Below are 22252 nucleotides of genomic sequence, written 5' to 3' on the forward strand. Positions count from 1 at the left end.
CTGAATGTGAGTAAAATACATATATATATAGGGCTAGACCTATGCCTCCATTTGGTTTGGTCAAATCACTTTTGAACATCACTTTTGACAGCATGGACCAGCTCTGACTTCATAAAATCAAGGCAACAATTCTTGCCCTTAAAATGAACTGGGGGCTAAAGGGCTCTTCCTAGATCCTGTTATAGATGCTGTGAATTTCATTCTCTGTTGTCTTATTATGTCCCTTACCCTCTCTTAACCTTTTTGTTCTTGGCCTTCTTTTTTCTTCCATCATTTCCTCGTATTCTCGTGCTGCCTTTTTTCTGTTCTCCACTTGTAATCATTATTCTTTTGTTGCTAAAGAATATACTTCCCGTTAGGACTTGAAGAGCATGCCTAAGCCAACACAGATGGAAGAAAAGTCTTTCCTTTTTTTTGGCCACTTTTCCCACCCCCTACCTTCCTGCATCTGATCTCTTGTCTTTCCCTTAGACCTGCTTCAATTTATATTTCTCATTATAACTTGCTGTAACTTTCCATCCCTTTTGCCATTCTCCAGTCTTTCCCCTCCCACTAATATAAATTTTCAGCACTTAAATCAAGACTTTTCTCTTCAAGGCAGTATGTGAACTTTAGTTAATCCTCAGTGTATGCTCTTTTATTACCACTGCCATATAAGGCAGGAAGGAGATTGAGACTTTTCCCAGCTCCCAGAGGGGTCAATTTGGTGTCTGAACTAGAAGTCTGATAGGCCTTATGCTTAGTTCTTTATTAAGACCCGGAGATAAAGGCGCTCTCTCTCTCTCTCTCTCATGTAATAGTTCCCTGGATTTATACAGTGCCCTTTTCCTGAGGATCCAGAAGCATCTGAACACAATTTGCCAACTGCCTCAGTGTCCAAGGAAATAAATGCTTACCAATATACCCGTTTGCTAAACAGAATCAGAATGTGTCAAATAGGGTTTCGTCAGTGGGACCAAAACAAATGTCACAGTCTCCCTCTTCTTTTCTTACATGTCTGCTTGAATCTTGCAGGGAACCTGTGTTTTTAAGAGAACTCTGCATTTGTAGCTACTGCAGGCAGATACTTGTTTCCTCTGCAGGGCTGCACGGTATGCAAATCAGTAGCTCTGGGAGATACAAATCTCACAGGCTGAATGGATTTTCTGTGGGCCAAAGGGCATTTACAAATTAATTGCAAAGCTGCCCTATGACACTGTTGTGAAGTAGGTTAGCAACTCGCCCAAAGTCACATTGTTTCTGAATCCTGGGCTGGAGAAAAGAGTATCTTCTCTGGAAGCCTTCCCATCACTCCACACTTGGCGTCTGATTTCTCCTAACCAGTGAGTCATACAAAGGGACGTGCTCCCAGAATGGTTTCAGCCCCAACTGGTAACAGTAGCTGTACTGAAAAGGATGCAGTCTCTTACCCACCCCCTGACTCCCTCACTGAGCGGGGCGCGGCTGCTCTGATTGCATGGAAGTTTCCGTTTCCTCTGGCGTGTGGGTGCCCAGGAGACTGTCTTCAGTTAAAGTTCTGCCTCTTTTATGAGGTTTCACGCCCAAGGCGTGAGCGCATTGTGTAGGAGAACTGCTGAGTGGCAAAGTGAGTGATGAGAATTGTCTCCCTCCCCTGCTATACATACCCAAGGCATCTGTATTACCTTCCTGTGGCTGCTCTAAGAAGCTATCACAAACTTGGTGGCTTCAAATAGGACCAATTCGTTCTCTCACAATTCTGTCGGTCCGAAGTCCAAAATCAGTATCACTGGGCTGAAAGCAAGATGTCGGCAGGGCCCGCTCCCTCTGGAGGCTCTAAGGGAGCATCTGTTCCTTGTCTCTTCCAGCTTCTGGTAACTCAGGGGTTCCTTGGCTTGTGGCTGCACCCTACATCCCCTGCCTCTGTGGTCACGACAACTTCTCGCCTGTATCAAATCCCTTGCTGCCGTTCTTTACAAAGACATTTATGATTGCATTTAGGACCTGCCCGGATAATCCAAGAACATCTTCCCATCTTAAGATTTTTAACTTAATCACATCTGCAAAGATGCTTTTCCAGGTAAGGTAACATTCATAAGGGCCCTTATATTCTTCCAAGGTAGGGTGCTAGATCAAGGTAGGTGTTTGTCTAATTACTAACCTCTATTTTTTTAAACAAAGTTTTACCTCAAACATTTAAGCCAACTTCTTTCTTTAGGGATGTAGTGCCCATGAATACTAGTCAGAGAAACTTAAAATACTCCTGGTGTTTATTGTACAATTCTGTTGTAATTGTCAGAGAATTTTCTGGTTTGGTCGTATATTTGCTGGGCTATTGCCAAGGGTTGTAATGTTAGAATATTGTTTTTCCCAGACTCAAACCTATCAACATGCATTTACTGGATTGGTACTTTTGACCTTTCAGAGAAGGGGCAGTAAAAAAATAAAGTTCCTTTGAGTATTATGTGGGTTAGTTTGTTATGTGGAGTTTGGGAAAGATTTTTCTTTATGAACAACTCCTTAGCCTCTTCTCCCTTCTCGTTGTATGACTGATATTTTTAGTACCCCATGGCATTTATATCTTATCAGAAGTCTGGTGTTACTTTTATTTCCTTAAAGGAGACTATCAGGATGGTAAGTTTGTTTTATTTTTAAGTTTTTAAAATATTTTTTAAAATTAAGTTTTTAATTGAAACATAGTTAACATACAGTATAATATTAGTTCTAGGTATACAACATAGCGATTCAACAATTCTATACAATATGCAGTGCTCACCAAGATAAGTTTCGTTACCATCTGTCAGCATACAAAGTTACTGTAATATTACTGACTATATTTCCTATTCTGTAGTTAACATTATTTCTTTCGTAGCTGGAAGTTTGTACTTCTTAATCCCTTTCAGCTATTTTGCCCACTTCCCCACCCCTCCCCTCTGGCAACCACCCATTCTCTACATTTATGACTGTTTCTGTTATGTTTTCTTTGTTCTTTTGTGTGTTTTTTTTAGATTCCACATATAAGTGAAATCATATATTTGTCTTTCCCTGACTCATTTCACTTAGCATAATAAAGGTGGTATGTTTAGATTTTCACTGTTATTCCTCTCTGTTTGCTCAAGGCACAAAGAACTTTTTCCCTATGTTTTGTTTTGTTGTTGTTTGTCTCATGGTTGATGCAGTAAAAAGCAGACTGGGCAATGCTTGGAACATTTTGAAATTTGCTTACATTTATCTTTGGTTGAAAAGTCTCCTAGTAGGGAACCATACTTTCCATATAGATTTCATGCAAATGTGAGGAGAATTTCAATTCATTCTCAGATTTTGGAGGAAAAACAATCTAAAGGCTTATGACTAGATTTGAAGTTCGTTTGAATTATAGGTACAAAAAAAGAATCATGAGACATGAACTTACATGAAATAATAATTACAGAAACTCCTTTTGTTTTGATCAGAAATAGCAACACAGAATCAGAAACACATCAGATTCACTGAGGCATATATAGTTGGTTTCTAAAGTATTAGTAACTTATGTGGGGAATAGTAATCACAGATTTCAGTCATTATTCTTCTTATCTTTTCAGGTGTTTTTCATTCAACCTCCTAGGTATAGTGTTGAACATTCCATTTTCCTAGAGCAGTGAAAAAATATCTGTTAATTGGATAGGAAGTTTCATTTCTATCAGTATTCTTAGCCCATCAACAGAAACAATTAGATATAGGCCACACAGCTACCTTGGGTGACTTCCTAGGATGTGTGACCACCATTGGTGCTTAGGTTCAATAGATCACGTTTAAAAAGAAGAAAGAAAAGAAAGAAAGAAAGAAAGAAAGAAAGAGAAAGAAAAGAAAAGAAAGATGGTATAAGGAATGTGGAGAGTGATTTCTCCCTGTTTAAATTCCCACACCTACATATCGAGTCCTGTTACAGCTTCTTTCTCCATGATACCATCCCAATTTATCCAGGTCTTTCCACATCATTACTGGTTTCTTGAGTTAGGCCACCATCACCTCTCACCTATGTTAGCAGGACAATCTCCAAACTGTCTCAAGTCTCGTCTTTCTCCACATAAATAGCCTATGGTCTTTCTAAAACCCAAACCATGAGGTTAAGACTTTTCAGTGTAACCCACAGTCCTTACAATAAAATCCAACTCCTTCACTTGTCCTACCAGAATTTGCATGATCCTGTTGTTTATCTTTCCAGACTGCTCTTCTATGTTTTTTTTTTTCTTTTACAGTGTATATTACAAGGTACTGATATGTTTGTAAATCTCTTCAAAATATGCTTTTCCTTTCTTTTGCAGATGCTGTTCCCTCAGATGGGAAAATCCTTTCTCTGCCCCCTGATTTCTTTCCCCCTATGGCTCTACCACTCTCCTCAGCTTGATTAACTCAGTTTATCAATGACTTTCACCTTCAGTCCTCACTAAACCCCCTTCTCCAGATTAGATTACTTTATTTTTCCACCTGCTTCCTCAATTTAGCCCTTATCACACCTTGATTTCGTCTTTGGTTTTTTAATTTACCTGCTAAAGCTCCAGGGCAAGGAATGCATTTTGTTAACCATTGTGTTCATATAATAGGTATGCAATAAACATTTATTGACTGAATGAAGAACCCTAGTCAAATAGGTTTGTCAGGAAAATGAAAACAGACAAGGAAAAGACAAAACAGACGCTGAGTGGAAGTGTCAGCAGTTACATATTTGCTATCACTGGGAGGAACTTTAATTTTCTTTGCTCGGCTTTCTTCTCCAAAGAAGCAAAAGTGCTAAAAGCACAACTTTGCAGAACAAAGCTTCTTGTTTTCTGACGACTTATCTAGCACTCTAAATTGGTCTTCATAAGTGATATGTTATCACCATAAGCTCTTCCTCCAACTGTAACTTATTTAGTTTACAATGATTTTTTTTTTGAGTATTTCATGTGTTCTTGCATATTCCTGTAAGAATTTTTTGAAGGACCTTTGACTTCCATCCCAGAAGAACAGACTATAGTTTAATTTTTGGAATGTTGTATTTCGTGATTGTGACCATGACTATGAAATGCAGTTGCTGAGACAGGAGGCAGCAACCAGACAATGTACTGAAGGGGACATGATGATTTTTCGGTGGTGTAGGAATTGTCAAATATTTTATAAATGTAGTTGAATTTGACCTTGCTTACTTTTTATAGCTTCACCTTTTAATTGGGTAGGAGACATTTTCTGCCTAGCTTAACTCCAAAGGACTTAAGCCAAAATGAGGAAACTTTTTAATAAACATGGCTTTCCTTAAAAGATTTGTTTTTACTCTGTTTCCTAACAACTTAAAATGCAACTTAGAATGAACCCTCTAGTTATTGAATTATTTCTGAAGGTCTAGTAAAACAAAGTAATTAGCAGGAAGACAGGGGAATAGACGCTCAACCTTCTGTCCATCCACTCGACCCTGTGGATCTATTGGACATTTCTTAATGAATGTTCTGTTGAAAAACTCATTATGTAAAATATTGAGCTTGCTTTTTCTTCTTTTCCTCCCTCCCTTTCTTCCTTCCTTTCTGTTGTTCTTTTGTTCTTTTTTCACTTACTGAACGTATGTGTCATTCAGTCCTACTTCCAGCAATGAAGACCCATGCACCATTAAGAAACTTAACATTTATGTGGGAAGAAAGAAGGTGAACCACTATTATGAAGTAGTTTGGTAAATTCAGTGTTAGGGATATGTACATTGGAAGAGTCCTCTACTCAGTCTGGGCTCAGTCGGTGTGTTGAGAAAGAATTAAGATTAGAAAAGGCTGGAGCTCCTGGGTGGGTCAGCTGGTTGAGTGTCTGACTCTTGATTTGGGTTCAGGTTGCGACCACAGAGTCATGGGATCGAGCCCTGCATTGGGCTCTCTGCTGAGCTTGGAGCCTGCTTCTCTTTCCCTCTTCCTCTGCCTCTCTTCCCTACTCATATGCACATTCTCTCTCTCTGTATCTGTCTCTCTCTCTCTTTCTCTCAATTGAAATTGCCTTAGGAAAGGCTATTTGGAGGAAGGGAGGCATGAGATGATAGTTTAGAATATAGGTAATATATAGGAAATATGTTTAAGTGGAAAAGAAGAACAGAAAGAAGGGGGAAAAGCCAGTATACAAATGTGAGGGAATGAGACAGGAATACTCAGGAACCTGCAAATAGTTAGGTTTATCTGGAATTAGAGCTTGCATGAGAATTAAGCAGAGACTGAAAGGACTGTGGCCCATAGGACACAGAGTTGGAGACATGGGAAGGGCCAGATGTAGAAGGCTTTTTTGTACAGGTCAAAATATGTTTTTGAACACTTACGTGCATTTCCAGGCATTGGCAATACACAAATTAGAAAAAAAGTCCCTGCTATAAATGAACTCAAAGTTTAGTAGGATAGGAGGACATGACAACAAATAATTGCAATAAATCCAATCCTGACAAGTATTTGGATACTATTCAAATGACTGGGAGCATGTGGAGAGTTTTGATGTCAGGAGAATGTGATTGCATTGCATTTCAGTGTCTTTTGGCATTGTAAAGAATGAAATGGAAGCTTGTGAAGCCAGAGATTAAGACATAGGAGATTCTACCGCACTGATTTAGGGAGATGAGAAGAAACTACCATTGGGGCAAGTGGTAACAGAGTTGTGTTGCATTCAAGAGATAGAATCGATAGGACTTGAGGATTATTTGACTGTTATGGGAGAAGGGAATGCTGTAGAAGAGGGTGACTCTCAGATTTCTGACCTCAGAAATGGAACAAGGAAGTTTGCTGTTCTTTTTCCTCTGTTGGAAGTTTGGCTTTTGCAGGGGCGTGTTGGGAAGGAAGTTCCTACCTCTCTCCCTTTCTGTTTCCTTTGAGGAGGAGGGTTGGTTATTCAGCTTGGTCAGAGTTTGATGCACACTCACAATGATTTATGAGAGGGTGGGGCCGTTGTCCTCAAAATGAAGAATCAAGGAGAAGATCTCCCCTTCCTTTGTCTGTTCTTATGGGGAAGGGTTCTCTGCATCCTGTCTCCATCTGGGCTGTGAAGCTGCCCTTGATGCTGACTGGGAAGCTGATACAGGCTCTGCCCTGTAGATACGTTACCCTGTTTCCTAAATGCTTGACTTGGGGCAAACAAGAATAAATAAGTAAAATTATCTTGGTAAATCTCCAGTACTGTACCCCAAAGCTTACGTTTTTGTTGTTCGTCACCAGCCATCAATAAAGGTGATATTTTGTCCCCATTCACCACTGATCTCTGCATATATGCTCTAGGGGCCAGAAACTTGGAAGCAGAGAGTTAGGTCCCGGCTTCTGAGGAGTGACTGAGTGCCGCTCGCCACCATAGGAGGACACAGAGTTAACTGTCTTCTCCCTCTAAGTCTTTTATCCAGTCCCCCTTTCCTTTCTCAGGTGATGGGGTAACATCTGCTTTTGCTCCAGCTCTAGAGCTTGATCATCATCTGTAATTTTCTCCTCTCTCATCACCAAGTTGCAGCAATTTCATCCTTGAAATGACCCTTGAGTCCATCACTTCCTTTCTATTTCAGTCATCCCAATTCCAGTTCAGGCTCCCATTATCTCTGACTTAGATGACTACAGAAGATTTTTAACCAGTTCTCTCTCCAGTTTTTTCTCACTGCTTTTGGAGTTTTCTTCAGTATATGCATTTGTGATCATATCACCGTTCTGCTCAAAAACTTCAAACTGGTTATTGCCTATGAGAACCACCTTCTGGGCACCTGGGTGGCTCAGTCAGTTAAAGGTCCGACTTCAGCTCAGGTCATGATATCAGGGTTTTGGAGTTTGAGCTCTGCAACAGGCTCTCTACTGTCAGCATGGAGCCTGCTTCAGGTCCTCTGTCGCCCTTTCTCACTGCCCTCCCTCGCAGGCACGTGCACTCAAGCACAGTCTCTGTCTCTTTCTCTCCAAAATATATAAACATTAAAAACAAAAACAAAAACAAGAACCACTTTCCAAAATGTGATGCCAGACTAGACAAGGGTGGTGCAAAGGAACTGGTTTGGGTGGTGGAAGATTTGGGTTCAGTTCTGGCTAGGTCTAGTTATCCTTGTGACCTTACAAGTTACTCTAGCTACTTGTTTATCCACCTATAAAACAAGAGAGTAGAATTTGATGCTCTCACAGGTCCTATCCAGTTGTACGTTTCTCAGTGGCCACATTTCTACTTTTCTAGCCTCGTGGTTTTCAAATAAGGCTTGACTTAGAACAGGAAAACACATTCTGCACTTTCTTATGTGTCATCACTTCACTATCACATGTGTTTAACAAGTGCTTCCTTTCCTATCTGTCACTGATTTCCTCTGTTGAGATCTTACTCATCTCTTAAGGCCCACATCAGATTCAAGTTTCTCCACCAATCCTCTCATAATGGATTTAATCAGTTGGAATTAATCATTCCTTTGTTCTTGCTTTCAGAGCACTTGGTTTATAAATCATTGATGTTGTTCTGCAAGTGTCCAAGTATCTATTTTTTTCTCCCTGGTATGCTATAAACTCCTTAATGGGGAGGGTGCATGTGTATTCTTACTTCTGTGTCTCCACCTTGACACTTTACACATGGCAAGATCTTAGTTGATAGATATTGCTTAACTGAATGGACATGATAAACATGCTATTCATTAAGGAGCATTGGTTTTCAATGTGGTCACTTTAGGGACCCTCATTCATCAGACTTGACTGATGAATTTTCATATAAATTTTGGAAGTTTTCAAAAATTACATTCAGCCTCAAGGAACAAATATTTAGAGAGTGAATGTACTCTAATCTTTAAATTAAATTCCAAAATAAAATATCAAGGAGGTCTAGCACAGTGGGAGACTGCTTGGATTAAGTGTAGTCCCTTAGAGTAACACTAATGGATAATACCCACTTGGTTGCATGGTCTTTGCACTGTTCTATGGAATCATGAACAATATATTTATTTGTACTTTATCGCTTTCCAAGGATGTTTCAGTAACGTTCTTGTTTTGTCAAAAAAAAAATCAACTTTTTTTCTGAAATGATGTATTCTCATGCAGATTAAAAATTGCTTGGTCATTATACTCTGCATAAACTCTTACTTTAATGATGAAGATTCTGACCATGATGCTTCTTTACCCTAACTACTCATCAAACTGGAGTTAGAGCACAAAGCTCTAATTGTCTTTGTAAGCAGAGAGGAGTGATTAATTGCTGCCTATTCAAAAAGTCAGTTAATGGAAAGAAAAAGAAACCAGCCCAGTGTGGGATTCTGTCCTGCTTTTCTCAACCAGAAATGCTCATCGGGCACTTGTCTGTTTCAGGCTCTTCAGATGTGGAGATAAAAACTTTATCTAATTGTATCTTTAGAATGGGATAAACACTTGGGCTTTCTCTGAGTTTCAGCAGAGAAGTTCAGTGTCATTGATGATGCTTGCCATCTGAAATTGTACTTTCACAATCAGAGTAATTTTCCATTTAGGAGCCTCCTGCAGCAGCTGAACTCTGGCAGAACACTCCAGTCCCCTGTGCTTGATAACTTCATGGCCTTTGTAGCACTGAGGGTGAGGAAGACGGTAGAGAAAATCTTCTTATATCTTAGCAACTAATTGATTTAGTAGGATTCATGACATTCAACAGACATCCTTATTACTCGCGTTGCCTTGTCCTAAATCCATCTCAGACCACTGTGACATGGAAATGCAATTTCTTTCTGGAGCTACTTAAGTAATCCCACAGTGTCTAATAATGTCCACTGTTCAGTCTGTTTTCCCAGCGTGCTACTTCTTCAGTTTTGTGACCTGATTTGAGTGAATGACATGTGTTTTGGGGGGAGAAGAGCTGATGTGTGGACGATTTTTAAAAAAGAAAGAAAAAAGAAAAAACAGGAACTTTCAAAAGGAGATTTCATTTTAAAATGGGAGAAATGATGCAGTACCAAGATTTCGATATGCAAATCAGCCAAAATAAACCGTGCTATGCGGTGTTTGACATGCACAATGTCATTTAATGAGGCATAGTTATCCAAGTTATTTGAACTGCTTAAAAATCACTGTTAGCATCTGGTGAGAATCTGCCAAGTTTTACAGCTAATCTTCACACACACAGGGCTGCACATCGCTTCCAAGACGGAACAGACACCCTTGCTCATTTTGCTACCTGGAGTTCCTTCTCCCCCCTTGTCCTAAATTTTAAACTAAATTCTCAGTGGTCACTCCTTGACCACTCCTTGACTCCTTGACTATTTCAACTCCTTGAAATAGTACTTTGTGCCAAAGTCCCTTTTACTTATGGTGCTATAGTTAAGTATTGGGACAGGGGTGTGTAAGTACCTGAGAAAGCTGGCTTGAGGTGGAGTTAAATAAATGGTGTGCAGGTGAGAAAAATAAAAGGGGATCCGATTTGTCTGGTGGGATGAGAAGGAGTTACTAGGAGTTCTAGGAACAAATGTTCCCTGCATCAGATGTTAGTTATCAGTGATACAAATAACCATCCTGGCTATATTGTTGGGTAGGGTAAGATCTTAGAGTACAGGGAGAGAATAGAATATTCTAGGTGCAGGGCTCATAGAGGAGGCGGCCTTTAATAATTTATTCACATGGAAAACACATTTCTAAGTTGATTTTTAATAGTCACATTTGGGGGAGTTACCACATTACTTTAAAAATACAAATTTATCTAAGCCTAATCTATACAAGAATTGGTTTCCTTTCCTGTATACATATTGTCAAAATTTTCACCACATCGCCAAACCAATTTCTTCTTTCCTGGAACATATAAAATGGTTTTCTAGTGGTTCCCACAAGCAGAGTTTGTTTGAAAACATCATTCTTTTGTCCTGTTGGCTGGCCTTAATTATTTTTTATTTTCCTCTGGGGGATCAGAAGATTTGGCTGCTTTTTCTCCTTGAGGATAAAGCAGGAACTTCCAAATGCCCAGGAAAATAAATGTGTTCCTGACTAGGTGCCCAGTAGAATAATGTAGCTGAAATTATTGTTTTTTTATGATTATTAATACTGAATTATGCTGGTAAAATGGTCTAAGATCCTATGATGAGAAGAGCTGTATAAATATGAAATCACAGTGTTAAACAACAGCTGCATCCTCAAAGGATATTGGAAATTCACTTATCTAGATTTAAATATGAGAAAGAGCATGAAATGTGTTAGCTTTTGAGATAGGGATGTGGATAAATTTTCAGGTTCATATATAGTGATTATCTGAAGTCTATTCTGATTTATCCAGCTGGCTCTTCCCTACTGAATTGATAGCAGACTTTAATATACTGCGTTTCTTTCATGTTTCAGCTACCATATGACTTTCACCATTAGGTAGCATGACACAGGGTGTGCTCTGGTAACAGCTGACCTTCAATAATTAGGGAACATCATCTTTGCTCTAAGTAAATAGAATACAAATGGCAGGCTTACTGTGCTGTTCCAGATTCTCTACATTTAAATTGGGAATTTTAATTTTTTTTAGTGTTTATTTATTTTTGAGAGACAGAGCACAAGCAGGGGAGAGGCAGAGAGAGAGAGAGAGAGAGAGAGAGAGAGAGAGAGAGAGAGAATTGGAAGCAGGCTCCAGGCTCTGAGCTGTCAGCACAGAGCCCAACATGGGGCTCGAATCCACGAACCGTGAGATCATGATATGAGCCAAAATTGGGTGCATGACCGATTGAGCCATTCAGGTGCCCCTGAACTGGGAATTCTAAAACATTCATTAGGAAAGATTTCTTTCATCTTTCTTTTTTCTTAAAAACTATTTAGGGTAAAAAGGTGTAGAATATTTATTTATCCAAGGCTAAGCCAAAGACCCCACAGGGGAGGCCAGTGCTATGAAAGGCTTATAGCAAGAAGGGGGTATTATCCTAGGGATAATGTTTCTTTTTTGTCCCATTCCTAAGGGTGTTTCTTTTTTGTCCCATTCCCCTGGACTCTCACTCACACCACATTCTAATGGTTGTGAGAGCCAATCTCTCGTAATGCTTCTTTCTCCATTCTCTAAACCATCACTTGAAATTGTGGAGACATAGGGAATTATGGAGTGCCTGGGGGCAAAGCAGAGAGGGAATAACTTAGGTGACTATTGACTTATTTCAGCTTTGCATGTATCTTTCCAAACTCAGTTGGTGACATGGGGACCCTAGAATGGGTAATTTGGGGGAAGGAGGCTTTAAAACTTTTCCATTATTTCTGAGGCATATTCATTTGAAGTTTGTAACTTTAAGACAGACCAAGTTTAGCTATTCATAAACCTCTATTAATTTTGTAAAATTCCTTTGGAGTAGGGTTGTCAAATATAACAAATAAAAATGCAATGAATAAAAATATTGCATGGGACATACTTATACTAAAAAAATATTCATGGTTTATCTAAAATCCAAATTTAATTGGCCATTATGTATTTTATTTAGCAATCCTATCTAGGAGACATTTTGGAGTTTACTACCATCCCCCAGTTTTCTTGGGTTGATCTTGATGTATTAATACTCAGGAAACATTTTAATCACCAAAGCAAAACAGCTACATCAGGGTAGGAGTCAGAATTCATCTGTGTCATTGGCTATAGGCCTCTTGATATGCTGCCTTCCAGAATTGTTTTTGGTAAATATTTCATATACCCTATTGAACGGAACAGATACACATAGTTAGGGGTTTCTGTAAAACTCTCCCAAAGCTATTTCACTTTCTATGGACAATGTTGGCTACCACTGTAGAGAGAGGTGGAGACCAGTGGGAACAATCACTATTGCCTTTGCAGTCTCAGCAGCCTAGGAGCCTTGTTGACAGAAGTCCAGAAGGGCAAGAACACTAGGGACAGCCTCAGCTCCACAGGCCCAAAGCACCAGGGTTGAGGAGAATAGCTGTGCCCTAAGGGTAAGGCTGTCCCTCTGCCATGTCCATGTTTCCATCACTAGGAGTCTGGAACTCTTCAAGCTCCTGAGTAAGAGCTCACTCATCTGAATAACAACCCACTCTTTTTTACTTTTAAAGGTTGTATTTATTCTTGAGAGAGAGAGTTCACGCAGAGAGGGGCAGAGAGAGGGGGGGACAGAGGATCTGAAGTGGGCTCCGTGCTGATGGCACAGAGCCTGATGTGGGGCTCAAACTCAGGAGCCACCAGGAGATCATGACCTGAGCTGGTCGGATGCTCACCCGACTGAGCCACCCAGGTGCCTCTGAATAAGAACCCACTCTTAAAGGAGGAGAGAGCTCATGACCCATGAGGACTCCTCTTACCATGCCCTTTACTCCTATTCAGGTCACTTACTAAAAGAGGCCCAGGAATTTCAAATGATTCCAGACTCTCATCCCCATTACCTCACTTCTTATCTCCCGAACCTTATTAATTTCTTCTGGAAAAAAGTTCAATCAGCTAAAAACCTCTCTATTTCTTAAACCTCTTCCTTGGAAGTTCTTTTCACTTTTCTTGTCTAACTAAAGCCTGGCATTACTTCCTGTGGAGGTCCCTCAAATATGGCACTTTCCTCTCCTATGTTCCTTGTAGAAAGGGATAAAAGCATGTTCGGCAGGTTGCTTACTCCTTATCATTTCTAGATCATTCTTTCTACCCTCCTCTTCCTTAAAAATATTCAACTTTTACCCTCCATCATCAGAGTACAGTATCATTCGTACACATTTTGTTGCAACCATCCACTGCCCCATCCATCCCTTTGAATAATGCACCTCACCTCTTGAAGATTTTAGCTCACTGTCCCTCACACCAATACCATTCCTGTCACATTCTTGGTGGTTTCAAATCCAGGTATATGATCTCTCCAGTATTCTGTACTCTCTGTTTCTTTGCCTCACTGGACCTCAGTCAACCACTCCTCTGACTATAATGTGATCACTTCATTACCCATACACATCTGTTATCTCGATTTCAAACATCCCATTAACTGCTTACCACCCCATCCCTATCTCCCCAGTTTACTCCCTCAATTACAGGCTTTCCTATTATCTGAAAGAGCATTCCTATGAAACCTTTCATAAGCCAAATGGCATAAAACAAAGAAGCAATTGCCATTCATTTATATGGAAACGTTTTTGAGTGTTGCAAGACCCCCCCAAAAAAAAAAAAACAAACCCTCTCTTCGGCTTTTCCGATACCTTAGGACACATCTTGCTAACAGACGCACAAAATAAATCGAAAAAGCACAGAAGCTCACAGACACAGTTCAAAGCTATGGTGGCTTGAGGCTGAGATGCTGAGTGTAGCTCCTGGGGAAGGCGCATGGCCCTGCCGTTGTCACTGCTCTGCGTGTGCTGCCTCAGTAACTGCTCGCTGCAAAACTGTGGTTTTTATTTTTTCTCATAAAAGTAATAATCATCTTGGATTTCTTTCAGTTCACGAGACAGGCACTTCTGTAGGTCTTTCAACAAAGTGAAGTGGAGTAACAGGAACTTTCAGAAAGCAAGGGATACCTGTACGGCAACTGCAACAATTTTTCAAACCTCCCTCCACTACCTTTTCACTAGCCCTAAATCCCTAACCTCCTCTCTTAATCCCTTGTCTAGTTTAAAATATATAGCCCTGGGGCACCTGGGTGGCTCAGTCAGTTAGTTAAGCATCCGACTCTTGATTTTGGCTCAGGTCATGATCTCAGTGTTCGTGAGATTGAGCCCCACGTTGGGCTCCACACTCCCAGTGGGAGCCTGCTTGGGATTCTCTTTCTCTCTCTCTCTCCCTCCCCTGCTTGCATGTGCATGTGCTCTCTCCTTTCAAAATAAATAAATAAAAACTTAAAAAAAATCTATATATGGCCCATCATTGTACTCATTCACTTGCAAATACTCTCAACTCCTTTGCCCCCTTTCCCTTTGTTATACTGGGCTAAATCATACTGGGCTAAATCATAATCTTGGTTAAAACAAGCTTTCAGAGTATTTCTGTGATTGAATCCAGTCTAATATATGTGAGACAAAATGCCCAATCACTGATGACTGGTTTCATTTTAAACACATAATCATTACTTTCAAGGTAGACCTTAATGCTACCAGGCATCCTACCAATCTACACGTTCTCCCGGGTTCCTAGATTAGTGCACATACTTCCTCTCTTTCATTCCTTCTGAGCACTCCCCCCCACACCCCTTCCTAACTCTCACCTAACAACCCTGCTTTCTACTTCCCTGGTAAAATAAAAGTAATCAGAAGAAACCTCCACATGTTCTAATCATCTGTCTTCATCTTAACCCGTATACTCTCCCTGCTTTTCTTTGACTGTAAATAAATGATATTCCTGGAGAAGACCAAATACTCCTTGAGTGATTAGACCCCATGCTGTCTCCCCTACTCAGAGACATTTCAGCAACTCTCCCCCACCTCTTTTTTTTTTTTTTTTGTAGCTCACCTATCCCCCTCTGTTGGATTATTCTCATTAGCTTGTAATTGTGTTGTTATTTTTCCAATATTAAAAAAAAAAAAAACAAAACCAAAAACAAAAATACCTCATGACTCTGGTTTCTCCTCTAGATATTAGATCTCTCAAACTCTTCAGAGAGTTATCTATGCTCACTGACTTGCTGTTTCTAATTACTCCACTCTCTTCTTAACCCACTCAAATCATCTTTAAATTCCCACTGTACCGCTGAAACTGGTCTTATCAGGGTCACCTATGGTTTTCTTATGGCTTAATCTAAAGATTATTTCTATATCTCATCTCACTAGAGTAATCAGAAGCATTTGACGTAGATACCCGCTCTGTCCTTGATATATTTTCTTCATTTGACTTCCAAGACATCACATTTACCTAGTTTTCCTTTTCCTTTTATTTTTTTTTTTATTTTTTTTTATTTTTAATGTTTATTTATTTTTGAGACAGAGAGAGACAGAGCATGAACAGGGGAGGGGCAGAGAGAGGGAGACACAGAATCCGAAACCGGCTCCAGGCTCTGAGCTGTCAGCACAGAGCCCGACGCGGGGCTCGAACTCACGGACCGTGAGATCATGACCTGAGCCGAAGTCGGCCGCTTAACCGACTGAGCCACCCAGGCGCCCCTCCTTTTAATTTTAGAGGCACAGAACTACCATGCCCTTCATGTCTACAATTTCTAAACATTGGAGTGTGCCAGGGATCACTCCTTAAACTTTTTCTCTTTTCTATTAATTTTCCCTGTTCCCGAAAGGATATCATCTAATTCATGTTTTAAAATACCATCTACATGCATATGATGTCATATTTATGTCTTATGCCTGGACCCCTTCTCTGAACTTCAATATCCAAGTGCATCCAAATATTCCATATATACGATCCTTACCTGATGTTCCATGGGGATGTCTAACAGATATAACATACTCAACATTTCCCAGATAGATCTGCTCACATCCCCCCCACCCCACCTCCAAATCTGTTCTTACAGTTGTTTTCCATATCTTTACTAATGGAAAATTCATCTATGTACTTATTCTAGCCAAAATTTTGGTGTTATCATTGACCCGTCTCATTTTCTAGCATTCCACATATGACTTGTCCAAATTCTACTGACTTTGCCTTCAAAATATTTTCTAAATTTATCCCATTCTTACCATCTCCACTACAACACCTGAATGATGTGCCTAAATTAATGCAGTAGACTCCTGATTTTCCTGCTTTGGCTCTTACCCTTTTTGGCCTGTTTCCAACATAGCAGATAGAGATATTGGGAAGTGTGACTTAGTTCATATCATTTTCTGCTCGCATGGTTCTCTTATCTTTTACTAGGCCATGTATTGTCAACTATACCTCTCTGACTTTATGTTCTACCACCATTGCCCTCATCCATTCCATTCTGACCACACAGGCTTCTTTGTTTTTGCTTGAGACATATAGAGACAGCTCCACCTCAGGGCCTTTGCACTTGCTGTTCCTTTATCTGGAATGGTCTTACAGGTATCCAGATAACTAGCTCTTTTGCTTCATTCAGGTTTTTACTCAAAAGTCATCTCAGTTGAAGGCTTATCTGCCCATTTAATCTAAATTTCAACTCCTTGCCTCCATCCCCACACTTTTTTCCTTCTTAACCAAATTTATATCTTTTTAGACTATCTAACAATTCCATAAATTTCTTAGTTACTGGATATACTGTCTGTCTTCCTGATAGAATCTAAGCTCAACACAGGCAAGATTGTTAGTCTATTTTATCCTCTGCTACATATCCTCAGTGTCTTGGCACATAGGAAGTACTCAAATATTTATCAAATAAATGAATGAAAGTATGAACACTCATGGACGATGTTCCTGAATCTGTGAGGCATATAAAATGAACAACACTGTGGGTGTTATTCACTTTATTCCTGAGTATCTTATGGATGCAAACATACTTTTTCAGAAGACTTGGAAAATAGCCCTAGAGAAATGTATGTATTGGGGATCATTGCCTAGGGTGTGAGATAATTTTAGGAGAATGAAGGTTGTTTTTGTGGAGTAAGTAGCATTCTGGGGGCTAAAACTATTAGGGAAAAAAAAAGGCAGTTCCTTCTCAATGTGGTAGAATATTTAAATGAAGTGGCAGAGGCAGGGGGAGATTTATAAATAAAATGACCAACTTGCTTAGCTGTACATAAATCATCTTTCGTATTGAAAGGGATCAGGAATGACAAGATGCGAGCACTTGAGCAGAAATAAGACTTGATTTGTCATTTTTCAAAAGGAGGTATTACTATATGGCCTACCCTGATTTTGTAGTGAGCTTCTGTTATTATCAAATGATATGGTTATAGAAATATACTGTAGCTTCTGAAATGCAACACAAATGCAAGGGATTATTTTGGGGTGCCACTGGCCAAGAAATGATCCAGTAGGGAGTGTGAAGCAATCAACAGTCAACAGAATGAAAATCCCAATTTATCTAGAGGCTTATTGGTGGCTATTAGGGAGAGGTAGAATGTGGTTAAACCAGCGTGGTCTGATGGATTATTGTGGTCTACAGTGCGTAAGAGGTTAAGGCAACTGATTTGAAATCTAATGGAATTTCTGTGTGCAGTTTGGAGTCTGCTCCCAGTTAACTCCTTGGGGCTATAATGTGATTTGAAGTGGAGGATGGATTGAAGGCATAGAGCAGGTTTCAAGAATCTGCGTGCAAAGTAAACAGCATCTGGCCAATCACTTTGGTGGGCATGAATTCCAAAGAAGGGATCACCAGAGAGTTCATGATAAATGCCTTGGTAATGTTATAAATGTGAAAGACAAAAGATCGTAGGGCAACACCGAACAAAACAAAAGGTCGTGGGTTTAAAGGTTGAGCAGATCTTGGGGCTGGCTAATAGGAGTGGCAAATCCTGGTAAAGCTACAAAAAATGTGGCAAATCAAAATACTCTGATTATGCCCACACCCGGGTCTTGCTACCTTTGTAGTTATGAAGTTTTTCCTCATTTCCTAACCTCCTGCAGCAATTTAAGCCTGTCTCCTCTTTTATAGTGGTCATAAAATTATTCAGCCTCCTTTTAAAATACAGCTCCTGAATTTGACTCTCTGATCTCCTGCAGCACTGATTTCCACTGTGTGCAGAAGTATTTCATTTTATTGGTTTTTAAATTTTCTTACTGCGCCATTCATATAAGTACTTATTCTCATATTGTGCAATGGCATTTTAAGCCTAGAATTGATAACTTTGTTCCCCCTGTACCTTTCCTAATCTTAAATGGTGCAATTAAGTTCCTTTCTAACTATGCTCATTGTCAGGCTGGAGAAACCAGGTTTTTATAATCTTTCATTGCATGTCAGTCCTGCCAGACACCTTACCTCCCTCACAGGCCTAATCTGGACCTTTCTGCTAAGCACACTGAGCCCTACCCTATAATCACCACCAGGCAGCAATTGTGAAATACTTTGAAAATTGTGAGGTCATTACCTGACAAAATCTTACATTTAGGTAATGCTTTTATCCCTGAAGATACCTGTTGTTCTTTGCCACCAATCTCAACACTCCGGACAGCATCTGTGCATGTTGAAAATGTACATCAAAAAGTACATGTCAGTGTGTGTCTGTGTGTAGCTCCCTGAAAGGGGTTTGCCCCATCTTTGTGCCCCCTGCAAGGCAAGGGGGATAAGGATAGATAGAATGGTCTTGCGGGTCTTGTGGAAAGAAACCATGTTTGCGGTCGCTGCAGGCTGGTCGTTTTGGGTGGCCAACCAAAAGCCAAATAATAAAGCCAAATAAAATAAAACAGAACATTGAGCAGTTGCTAGAGGCAAAGAAAAGTGTCAGTCTAGGCTTTTGTTATGGCTGTGCCGTAAGCATCGGTGCATGGAAGCAGCTCTGGACTGGCACTAGGATGATGCTGTGTAATTTGAAGCAGGAAAAGCACAGATGCTGGTTTATTAAATATCTGCAGGTTTTAGTAGTCTTGTGTAGCTTCCTTTTAAAAGGAAGGGAAAAATCCCTCCAAAGGGGGTTCACAATTTTCGGTTCACCTGATTTGAAGCTCTTTGGCTTGTGTGTGTGGCTCTTACCTCAGGGATGGTTTGACCAACTCTTTTATGAACCTGCCCAGGGAAGGTAGGGGCTCGTATTTTTGAGGACAGCAACAAAATTGCTTTGATGATATTTAATGCCAGCTTTTCAGAGATCATGCATGGTACGGGCTTTCCCGATGATCAAATAATAACATGAAGCAAAGAAGCATCTGCTGGTATTACATGTTCTAAGGTCCAGAAATGCAGATGAATTTGGCAGAAGACACATAAAGAGCCAGTGCTAGACTCTGAAATGCAGAGCCAGGGCTAGCGCTGAGACCCCTGGGACCATTTTACTTCTCCTCATACGTTTTTGTCTTGGGTGCCAAATTTAGGGAGGAGCTAATGAACTCAGCACTTGAGCGACATAATATTCCAAAGAAATTTTTAAATCAAAAGTAGTACAAAAAAATCCACATTGAATAAAATATCAGATATTTCCGTAAAGGCAGCCCCAGGATAAGTGGTTTTTTTTCCTTTTGCGTCAGAATCCAGTGTAGCTTGGCATGAGACTGTTGCAATTGTACAGACCACCCCATCCCGCATCTACTGGTGGTGATGACACCTAACTGCTCTCAGCTGCGTAAGACTTATTCCCTGGCACCTTTCTTAGGAATATCTCAAGTTTGGTATCTACGTTTCCAAGGAACCATTGAACACGAGTGTAACTTATGTTTCCTTGGGCATTACATTCCTACCCATATCATGGAAGATACTGCTCAGGGGATTGAAAGTGGTACTATTTTGTGTTGCTTGTTCTCAAGCTCAGATCTCTAATATATAGAGCAGTGCTGCATTTGAGTATTATTTTATATATATATAAATATATATATAGTATATATATATTTATATATATATACTATATATACATATATGTGTATATATAGTATATATATAAACTATATATATATAATATAATATATATAATGCACTGACCCAAATAAGAAGAAGAGAAAAGAATATAGGATTTTTACAGAATTTTTATAGAATCGCAATTACTTAAAATGGACAAATATATAGAACTTGAGAATTAAGGGCAACTTATGTTCCTGATGTGACCTTGCAGTGATATACTGTGGACAAGTTCAGAATATCACATCTAGGGTAGTCTCACCACTCACTCCTCTTCTACTTAAGGCTCTACCTGAGTTGCTAACAGTCACAACAGGGCAGGATGGGGATTAACGGGACTGTCCATTCATAGTTTATAGCTCATTTGCAGAATTGGGCCTGGCCCAGAGGCCAAAACAGGTCTTCCTTTTTCATTCCTGTTGTCTTGAATTAATCTATCCAGTTACAAGAGGGTAGAGGATGGGGGGACAGTGACTTACCTTATTCTTTCTTAGGAGACTAGAGGTTGAGATAAATGTTCATTGTTTTCAGGCAGACAGAGCCAAGAAACTGGGCCATGAATGAATAGAGCCCCTCCCCATGTTAATTCCACCCAATAGATAATAGTAGCCGGTGCAGATGAGTTTCTTACCAGAATTAGTCGCTGGGAGAGAGAGCATATAAGTATAGGCTGGTATATGTATTTCCTACAGAAGGCAGAGCTACTGATGAAAAAGCCAATTTTGTAAGCCTGGCTTCTTTTTCCTTATCAAGCTCCATGTACTTGCTTGAGACCATTATCCAAATAAGTAATTATCAACAATTTCAAGGGTCATGGTTATCAGCACACTGCGGAAAAGATTAGGTTCAGCTCTTACAGGTAAAACAAACAAAACAGAATAGAAGAAAAATTAACAGTGGCTTGGACAAGATGAAAATATATTTGTTTTCACATAAAAGTCTAGAGGTAGATAGTTCAAGGGTGCTATGGTGCCAGGACTCAGATCTCTTCTGTTCTGTTCTACCGTTTGTGTCTTCCATTATTAAGGTCACCTTATGATACAGAATGGTCAGTCTAGCTTCTGTCATCAAACCACCACATTCCAAACAACATCAAGAAGAAGCAGATACAGAGTAAAAGGTGGACATTAGCTGACTCTTTAAAAAAGCATTAGGGGCCCCTGGGTGGCTCAGTCGGTTAAGCGTCTGACTTCGGCTCAGGTCATGATCTTACGGTTTCATGGGTTTGAGCCCCACATCAGGCTCTGTGCTGACAGCTGGGAGCCTGGAGCCTACTTCCGATTCTGTATTTCCCTCTCTCTCTCTGTCCCTACCCCACTTGTGCTCTGTCTCTGTCTCTTAAAAAACTGCCATTTGATTTATGCTTGTATCCCACTGTGTAAACTTAGGTCCCTGGTCACACCTAGCTATAAGAGAAGGTAGAAAGGTGACATATTCTGCATGAGCAGAAATTGGAAGGAGGACATATTAAGGAATAAGAAGAAAATAGCTATTGGATACCTAGCAGTCTTCGCATAAGAACAATTATTGGTCTTGGAACTCTGAATTATGGTACTTCCACATTGGAAGGGCTGGATTCTCATTGATGCAGCCCAGTTAGTCAAACAGTAGGTGGCTGAAATTGTAAATGCATTGATTTTTGTGTCATGTTCTTTATCTTTTATCTTTTATAAACCTCTTTTTATTATCTGATTGCCTTATCAGAACATAATTATACTTAAATTCTTACTTCCTGTATATTTCTTAATGATCATCTGATTATTTTCTCTTTGTTACCTTTAACTTTGTCTTTCTAGGTAAAATTAGGTGTCACCTTGTTTACTACTGCATTCTAGTTCACTATAACTTACAGCTGAACCTCACCCACCTCTTACTTTATAGACTATTTGAAAATATTCTAAAGCAATGTATAAAAATGCCACATGGATACGTACACTCATATGTGAAACGTGAAGGGTTACGCTTTGATTTTCAGTGGATATGCGTAAAACTTAATATCTACTTCAACATAACAGCAGATTTAAGTTATTATTACTTTAACATTAA

General features: G+C 39.8%; 1 protein-coding gene across 7 annotated transcripts in view; it reads left to right on the forward strand.

The window, feature by feature from the left end:
* LOC132682007 (uncharacterized) overlaps positions 1-22252 on the forward strand; it is a 157283-nt gene that overhangs the window by 115436 nt on the left and 19595 nt on the right. For 2 of the 7 annotated variants that reach the window (XR_013550091.2, XR_013550094.2), the window contains one exon: positions 1827-2038. The exons of the other annotated variants lie outside the window; for them this stretch is intronic. The gene's annotated coding sequence lies outside the window, so the exon portion shown is untranslated. The remainder of the gene's footprint in view (positions 1-1826; positions 2039-22252) is intronic. 7 annotated transcript variants of the gene reach the window in all.

Source organism: Panthera onca, chromosome A1 (genome assembly GCF_046562875.1).
Source record: "Panthera onca isolate mPanOnc1 chromosome A1, mPanOnc1 haplotype 2, whole genome shotgun sequence".
In the NCBI taxonomy this organism is placed as follows: domain Eukaryota; kingdom Metazoa; phylum Chordata; class Mammalia; order Carnivora; family Felidae; genus Panthera; species Panthera onca.